The following is an 8,698-nucleotide window of genomic DNA, read 5'->3' on the forward strand; positions in this document are numbered from 1 at the left end:
CAGGCTGGCCTTGAACTCACAGAGATCCACCTGCCTCTGCCTCCCGAGTGCTGGGATTAAAGGGAAACATCTATATACATAGAAAATAAATCTTTTAAAAATATTTTATTTATTATTTTTATTTTACGTATATGAATATATTGCCTGCATGTAGGTAAGTGCACGCATGTTGTGCAATGCCTGTGGAGGACAGAAGATGCCATCAGATCCCCTATAACTGGAGTTATTGACAGTTGTTAGCTGTCATATGGGTGCTGGGATTTGAACTTGGGTCTTCTGCAATAACAACCAGTGTTCTTAACTGCTGAGCCGATTTTTTTTATTTTAAGAATTTTTTTTTTCTCTTTTTGACATGGTCTTCCTGAAGCCCTAGCTGGCCCGGAACTCACTATTGAAACCAGGCTGGCCTTGAGCTCACAGAGATCTGCCTGCTTCTGCCTCTCTAGTGCTGGCATTAAAAGCATGTGCCACCACACCCAGATTAATTTCATGATTCTCATTCACGTTCCCCACATCCTTGATTTCACATGTGAGAAAGAACATACAATACGAGTTCTGACTCTTCTTACCTTTCTTCATTTAATACAAACTTAAAACGATCAGATCCTGAGATTGAGTTCTTGTCATCTCATGACAGTGCCTCCAATTCTCACCTTAGTACAAATGTTTACACTGGCAGAAATTAAGACCCTGTCTTCTGTCAATGACTTTGAACATTGGCATAGAAGATACATTTAGCTTTCTTTGCCAACACAGATAAATCAAGTCCTTTTTCCATAAGTGTCTATAATTTTAACGAGCAAAAAGCAAAAGCCAGACATTTTTTATAGAGAACATCAGGAAAATACAAAAACACATAGTTTGTATTAGTTATTTTAAAATAAATATGCTTCTTGATACGGTGCTGAGGTGGGTTTTCTTATTTCTTTATTACATCTTTTGTGAATTTCATACCCTATCTCAAATATAGCATGATGAGACTAAGGTTAAACACTGCATGACCTCATAACTTAACAATAGTTTATGGTATTTGGATCTTGTCTTCTTGATATCACAATTTAAATTTAGATAGGCATGATAGAGAAAAACAGAGATTGTTGACATAGTAGAATTCATGAGAAAGGGATTAATGTTGCATGCTAATAAGATTCATTAGCCAGAAAGAGAACCTGGGGAGATTATGCATCAGGGAGAAGAAAAGTTCCAAAGTGTGAGGGAGGGTGCAGCCACTCAGATGACATGGGAAAGTACAGGAAGCCCAGCACAAGAAGAAAATTCCAGCACAGGAGAGTGCATGACTTGGAGATCTGATTATTTCTCTAATTGATCGTGCCCTGTATCCATCACCCTAAACATACATGTATGCAGACAGCATGTTAGTCACCTATGCCAAAAAAACATGTAAATTGCATCTGAAGAACATAGGTTGTTTCCACCTGGAGTATGAGCAAGACAGAGTCCAGATAGATGAGAAGTTATTTATTCAGAATTTAACACTGAGCTTTTAATCATGATTATCCAACATTTTCTTTCCTCATATATGTTTTCCAGCCACTGTCTTTGCATAAACTCCCTTTAATGTTGGACTCTGATCTCGCATCTTACTGAATCTCTCACATGCTAATGACTCATCTCCTTAAGAAGCCCGTTATAGTTATTGAAACTTTATAGGACCTGAAGTGACGCAGGAAATTTAGCGCTCCTACTGTCTTTATGATCACATTAATTAAGTAATAAGACCAGCAGTACTGGAGTTCCATTGTGTTAATTCATATCTCGGGATGAATGTTCAACATGGGGCTTGGGAATGAGGGCTGCAAGACTCACATTAATGTCAAGGACCATGTGGATTAATGCTGGATACCTGCTCCTCAGGGCTGTCATTGATGATAACAAGGAGATATGACTTTCCTGGACACCTTGTGACAACATGATTGTGCCCACATCTCTTTGCAGTCCCTTTAACCTAGACCCTTTTATATTATAAAAATAACTCAAAAACATTAGGTTCAAATGCTTAATTACAAAATCACAACTATTTGAGAGGATGGCTTATAAATTCCATGAGGAGAGTTTGCTAATTTCATGTTAATATACAGGTGGAAACAAAATATGGAGAGACTGGACATTGATATATTTTTGGACCGGATTATTAATTTAAAATAGAATTCAGAAATTTAAACCTGGAAGTGATGCAGATGTTACAAGGTACGGACACCCAAGTTTCAGGATGGAGTAATTTTTGAATCCAGACTAAAATGATTATTAAAGAACAGTGGAGCCCTGAGAGTCTCACGCTTGGACGAGTCTGTGCCCCACACGGCTTAGCTTGCTCTTCGTTCAGTGACACTGGCTCCAGATCAAGTCTTCTCCACATAGGCGAATCCCTATGCTAAGTCAAAGGACCGAAAACTGCTGTCTCTCAACCAATGTCATAATTTTCTAAAATATGCTGGAATGCAATTCATGAGAGTTAGCACTGCTATTAGAGTTTCTGAGGAGCCCAGAAACTCATGTTTTAACAAGAACTTGAGGGGATTTTGAAAAATAGTAAACCTACACAGATAAAACTTTCAAAGGAGGCAAGAGCTGTTGCTTCTTCAGAGTTTCTGTATTATGCTTTGACTTTCAAATATAAAGTCCTACTTATATCAAATATAAGTCCTGGTTATGTGTCTTTCAGAAAACTAATATTTTGTGTTAAATTTTGCTGTTTATATTGAATGATATTTATTTGATCTGGTTACCTCTCCCTCTAACAGCTATCAAGGCCTGCTTTTGCCTTTGCTCTCTATGATCTATGGTTACACAGACGTAATATAACTCCAGCTCCACCAGTGCTCAATTATACAATGCAGTTATGCCATCTGGCCTCTGCGTGGAGCCCTGGTATGCTACTCTGGCTCTGACTTTGTCCCTTTTTTGTAGTACAGAAAACAAAAATTGACCCTGATATGGAGTCAGTTACTTTTGCGTGTTGTTCCTGAATTGCTATGATATTAACCTCTGATCCTATCTTAGTTTACAGTTTGTATAGGCCAGGAGGAGCGCCCTTGAGCCAGTTACTCAGCCGTATTAGCATTGGAACTGAGCTACCACACTTCGGAATAAATGTATTGTTTCTGAAATATTGCCATGCATCTTTCTCCTGCCTAGATTCCCTTATTGATCTTGTTGGATGGGCCTGGTGCTGGTGCTCTGCTGGCTTCCTGTTGAAGGCTCTCCTCTGGGCTCTAGTTTTGTCTTTCTGCATACTTGAATCCCACAGCAATGTTCATCCTAATACAAAACTTGCCAACAATCATGTCTTCATCAACCCTTCCCAGGAAATGCAACTCTCTTCTGTTTAGCAGTTTTGTTATTAAGCCCAAGATTAAAAAAAAAAAAGAAAAAAAAGAATAGCAGCTTCTGCCTACCACACCCTCCACTGCCTCTGCAAGTTGCACAGATTCATCACTACGAAAATCAGAAATGGTACTTTTCACGGATTAAGTCTGCATTCAGATCCAGAGAACCCAATTCACAAAAAAGACGTTTAAAAATGTGTTCTGGAACCAGACAGACTAGCTTCAAATCCTACCTCAAAGTCTTAGTACCTGTGTCCTAAATGAGTTCAGAAAGCATCTAATCCTTCTCAGACTTCAGATATTTGCCAATGTTTTTCTTGTAGCTACTTTTTTTCTAAATAAAACAACAATAATTCTTCTTTTGACATAGAATAATTAAAGAAATAATGTGCAGTATTGTTGAAAGACAATTAATATATCAGACACTCCCACTGAATTGTATCATGGTCTCTGCCAAAACTTGACTCTGAAGAAGAGGAAATTAGATATATACATAGTGTAGTAGTTTTGTATTACTATAACAAATTACCTGTCATAAAGTAAGAGGAAAAGTCTACCTGACTTTCTGATTTGGATCCTCTAGTCTTGGCTTCTGGGGTGGAGGGAGGGCTGGATGGCAACGATGGGGTATGAAGCAGAGCTCTGCTTACACATGAAGAAAAGAGTAAGAACCAAGAGATGTGAGCAACTTGGTTCCCTTCAGCTGCATGCCTACAAGTACCTAAAACGTTCCATTGGTTCCCACCTTCTAAAGGCTCCATCAAGTCCAAAATCGCATCACTTTAGTGACAAATCTTAGCACTTAGACCCCTCACAGAATTTACCTAAACTACACCAGGAAATATTCGTTAATAGGAATATACAAAAATAGTATGCACCAGATTGAAGGAGCAATACTCTGAGTAGGTGACGAAAGACAAATGTCTTGGGTTGTGGCAGTTAATGTGACCTGAAAACTTGTGGGTGATTATTTTTCAGCTAAGCCGAAAACCTTGTAGCTGGTGATGTGAGGATGGGGCTATCATAATTTGCTCTTTTGTGCTGAGCTAGGTATTGTAAACATGAAATGGAATTTCATTCTTATAACAAGGTAAGCTTTATTTCTTCTGTGTTGAATGCAAACTATCTGAAAGTTTGAAAAGGAGTCAGTGGGATGGCTGGACAAGAGGCTGGAGAGCGATTAGTGGGAAAGATAGGATCTTTAAGTCCTGACCCAGGTCTGAACCACCAGTTCAGTCAGTGACCTCACCTGCCTGTGGAAGCCTTTTACCAATGGAGCTCTCTTATTACTGCAAATCTCTAGCTTTTTAGAAAAGCCGTTTTCAGAAATACTATCTCTCTAGGCTTTCAAAACCCTTTCCTTTTTCTTTTCGGTGTATGTGGAAAATAATCCTGGGAGTTCCATGTTGAGTTCCACTGACCAAACTGGTCATGCCCAGCATTCAGATCATACATCAAAAGACAATTGTTAGACTTTAGCTTGAAATGGATGAATTTGAGTAACAGAGGTACAATTTATTTTTCAGAGACTACTTAGTATAGTATTACAGATTGGAATAAATTCAGCAAATATGCTTGTGTTCCAACACAAAATTGCATCATAACAACCCATAGAAGGAAAGTTGGCAAGAGTCCGGATAGAAGCTTTAGGGAGCAACATTTAACACTCTTCTTGGCTGATTTATATCTTTGTAATTTATGTAGGCAAATGTCAGTTACACATCTTAAGACTATTCAGGTAAGGTTGGAAGGAGCTAAGACACAGTTTATCATCTTTTCATCTAAGACATAAATGCTGCAGACTGAATTTTCAAATGTCATTAGCACACACCTTGACCCCTCTCATACCCTGGCTGCCAGGGCCCTACCCCTGTCTTCTCCTTCATCCATGGTCCCCCTTAAGGTTTACCTGATGTTCCCAACCTTGTTTGCTTAAATATTTTGTATCTGCTTGATTCTGCTCTCTGTGACATTCCTATTCTACAAAGTTCAACAATTAACTCAAGTGCTGTTTTTGTTTAGCTTTTCTGTTTGACATTTAAACTAAATGTTTATAATGTGACCCTTAAGATCAAGCTGCATCCTACGCTTTTACACTTATGTTAGTAAAATTTGATCGAATAAAGAAATTTATTTAGCAACATATTGTGTTTGTGTGTGAATATAGAATGTCAGAGTTAGTACATAGCCTGTGGGAAACATGGAGAGTGCTTGTCCTCACTTAAAAAATAATTTTATCTTTGAGGTATTTAAAAAAGACCCAGAGCTATTTGTGGGCATGTTAATTTTGAACTTGCATTCTGAACAGCAAAGGCCTAGCTTTGCCTTCTGTCCCCAAGTCAGAACCACACTAATTCTGAAAGTGAGAATGTGCCCAGAGCATCTTTAAATAGTATGCATCTATGCACAAGACTTGCACAAGATCAAGCCAACCCAACTCCCAGCATGGCTGCAGAGGAGGTCATGGAGTCCCAGCTGTGGCTTAGGGGCTTGGGGCAGTTAATGCCTGCTGGGAGAGAGAATGAATCAGTTTTATCTCAGAATTCGGGTCCTCAGAGGCTACATTCACCATAAAGTCAGCACTTAATGGAATCAGGAGGTACTGGGGGAGGGGTCACATGAAGTTGGGATGAAAAGTGACAGGTTGATAGGGGAGGGATTGCAAGAGAGACAGTGGAGAATTAATCTAATCGAAACGTACTGAATGCAGGTTTGGAGATTAAATAGTTTTGAAAACAAAACATAAGCGTGTGTCTGTTTAGTGGGCTCTGCATCCTGACAGTCTCATAACCTGTGCTCATGAAGGTCACAGGCACGTGAAGATCAGGGTCACCTCAACTTGGTGCTTAATTGTGACCAGACCCATTGTCTCCATGTTGGACAATCACAACTGGTATACTGTGGAAGAGGAATCCTAATTGCAAACACAACACATGATTTTGTCCATATAAATGCAGGCAAAATACTTTATGTTGGTAGATGTAATGAAACCAGGCCTTCCATGAAATCTCTCAGAGCGAAAATTGTCTTGTGGGTGGACAGATTCATATGTAATTTAAGGAGCAATTATTTGAGACTTTAGACTTCCAAAAGAATGAAGTGGAACAAACAGTCTCCCTAAGAAAAATCAGAGTTCACTTCTCCTCGTTTGTGAGCTTGAACCTCAGCTCTGGAGGTAACTTGAGATTTGATATTAGAGTGTTTCATTTACAGACAATTAGGGCCAGGGGTAGAGTCTGCTGCCTCTCACATATGACGCCAGCAGCAGGACTTCAAGCAACCTACTTTCCACTCTCTCACCCTCCCACACATCCCTGCAGAACCAGCTCTCCCTTCATCAAAACACTTTCATTTGTAGTTATGAAAGCGTTGCGGCTGCTAAGAACAAGTGGTGGAGCGGGCTTAACCACCGGAGCGTTTTCCAGTCTGAACATCACAGATCTTGTATCTCACTGTGGTGTAAGGTCTCTGATTACATCAGCCTCTCCAAATTACGCTGAAATGAAGGCCATTCAATTTATCACAATCAGTAACTTTCGAAAGAGCTCACATAATTGATTTCACAGTCATATACGCATAGGTGACAGAGAGCCACGGCTTAACTTAGACAACATTTACTTCCATTCCAAAGCACAGCATTCAATAGAAATCAGATTTCCCCTCCAACTCTTGGCAACTAAGCTTCAACACATATAGTTATCTTTTTTTTTCTTTTCTTCCTTTTTTTGTGGTTCAGAAATATGAAAATTGAAATTAATGTCCACAGTGACCTAATAGAAGTCAGCAGGCTTTACGTGAAGTACTTCTTTTTGAAGCTGGATCTGATGAGGATTTCAGCCAGGAGGCAAGGTGCCGTTCAGACATCCAGGAACATTTGTTGTTGAGGAAAGTTCTCAAGACTCAGCCAACAGAGATACTAGATGTGCATTTGGGCCCTACGCCGAGTGTCCATACACACTGTTTGTCCATTTAAAATGAAATCTGATTTTTCTCCCTTGCTGTTCTGTGACTCATGAAGGCCCCACTGTGTATGCGTCTGTGCTTTTAACCATCTGGGCTTTCTTTCCTGACCTTGGGGCATGCAGCGTGGAGGCTTAGCTTCCATTGCTCAGAATGGGAACTAGCTGAATATCAAGCGGAAACGCACAGGTGGCAATCTCTGGAGTGTTCAGAGTTGGAGGGTTTATCCTATTTGGAAGGCAGACACTTTTGGGGGATCAAACACCCCAACTCAAAAAGCTGACAGCCTTAGATTCAAGAATAATCTCCTATAACCCTCCTACACATACAATCTTCATAAAGCCATTTGTTATTTCTTAGTCTAGTTTACTTATTTATACCCTGAGCTGTGGAAATTTTCTTCATAATTGACAGTCATTATTACTCTAGTATATGTACTGGATGTCAGCTTGGAAAACCTGAGTAACTAACCAAGTTCTCCAATTCAGGTTTTTTTCAGCTATGGCACTGGAATCGTAGGCCCATTAGAGTTCTTCTAATAGGATCAAGTTAAGTAACTTCAGCCAATGTTCATCACAATATGTCACAAACCGTGAATATTTCATAGCTGTTAAAAGTATGAAATTCTATTTTTTTGTCCAAAATGTCCTTGCTTGAAGACTAAGCACTAAACAGCATCACAGGCTGTCATCCTGCAGTGCCACTCCATGCCCCCTGTTGCATCTAAACACAAACACAGTGCCAAAGGAGGCACAACGTGGGCTTGCTATGATCTGTAGTGTTTACCTTCCAGACATGTTCCCAGTGGAAAATGGGCACTAAAAGAACAATTCTGATAATTCGGGCATCTGTTGGAATCATGGCTGATCCTGACCCATTGAGATTGAGGCTTTGGAATGGGAAGTCATACTGTCCATAGTTATCAAAATCCTGAGGACAAGCTGGGCTTGGGCGGCTCATCCACGGCATCTTCCCCAGTAGTAGAACAAAGTTACAGTGTGTCACGCATTTCCCATTTCTGGACTTGACCTTTGTACGCATACACCAGCGGACTTCTTCGCATGCTTTCTTACATGATTGGCTCTTTAATAACTCCCGCTATTGGCCCTTACTGTCTCCCACTGTCTGCTTCTTTATATGACAGACGACTTTTGTTAAAATCCTTCAAGTGACTATTATATAGTATCAATAAAATTAGTAATATATGGTATAAAAAGATCTATAGTCTGTGTGATAAATACACTTGGAAATAAATGCAGAAGGAATTGTTTTTAATGGGACAAAATTGACTGTGTCTATTACAACAAAGAGCAAACAAAAGCCGTCGATGCTGTGTTTAGGATTCTGCCATTGGCCTGGGAAGTGGTTACTCTGGTAGAGAAACAAGATTA

At 39.7% G+C, this 8,698-nt stretch overlaps 1 pseudogene; it reads right to left on the minus strand.

The window, feature by feature from the left end:
- The window catches only part of LOC115070246, a 65,154-nt pseudogene extending 56,878 nt beyond the window's left edge, over positions 1–8,276 (minus strand).
- Between the last annotated feature and the right edge of the window lie 422 nt (positions 8,277–8,698).

Source organism: Nannospalax galili, unplaced genomic scaffold, assembly GCF_000622305.1.
Source record: "Nannospalax galili isolate Female #2095 unplaced genomic scaffold, S.galili_v1.0 scaffold15, whole genome shotgun sequence".
Lineage (NCBI taxonomy): Eukaryota > Metazoa > Chordata > Mammalia > Rodentia > Spalacidae > Nannospalax > Nannospalax galili.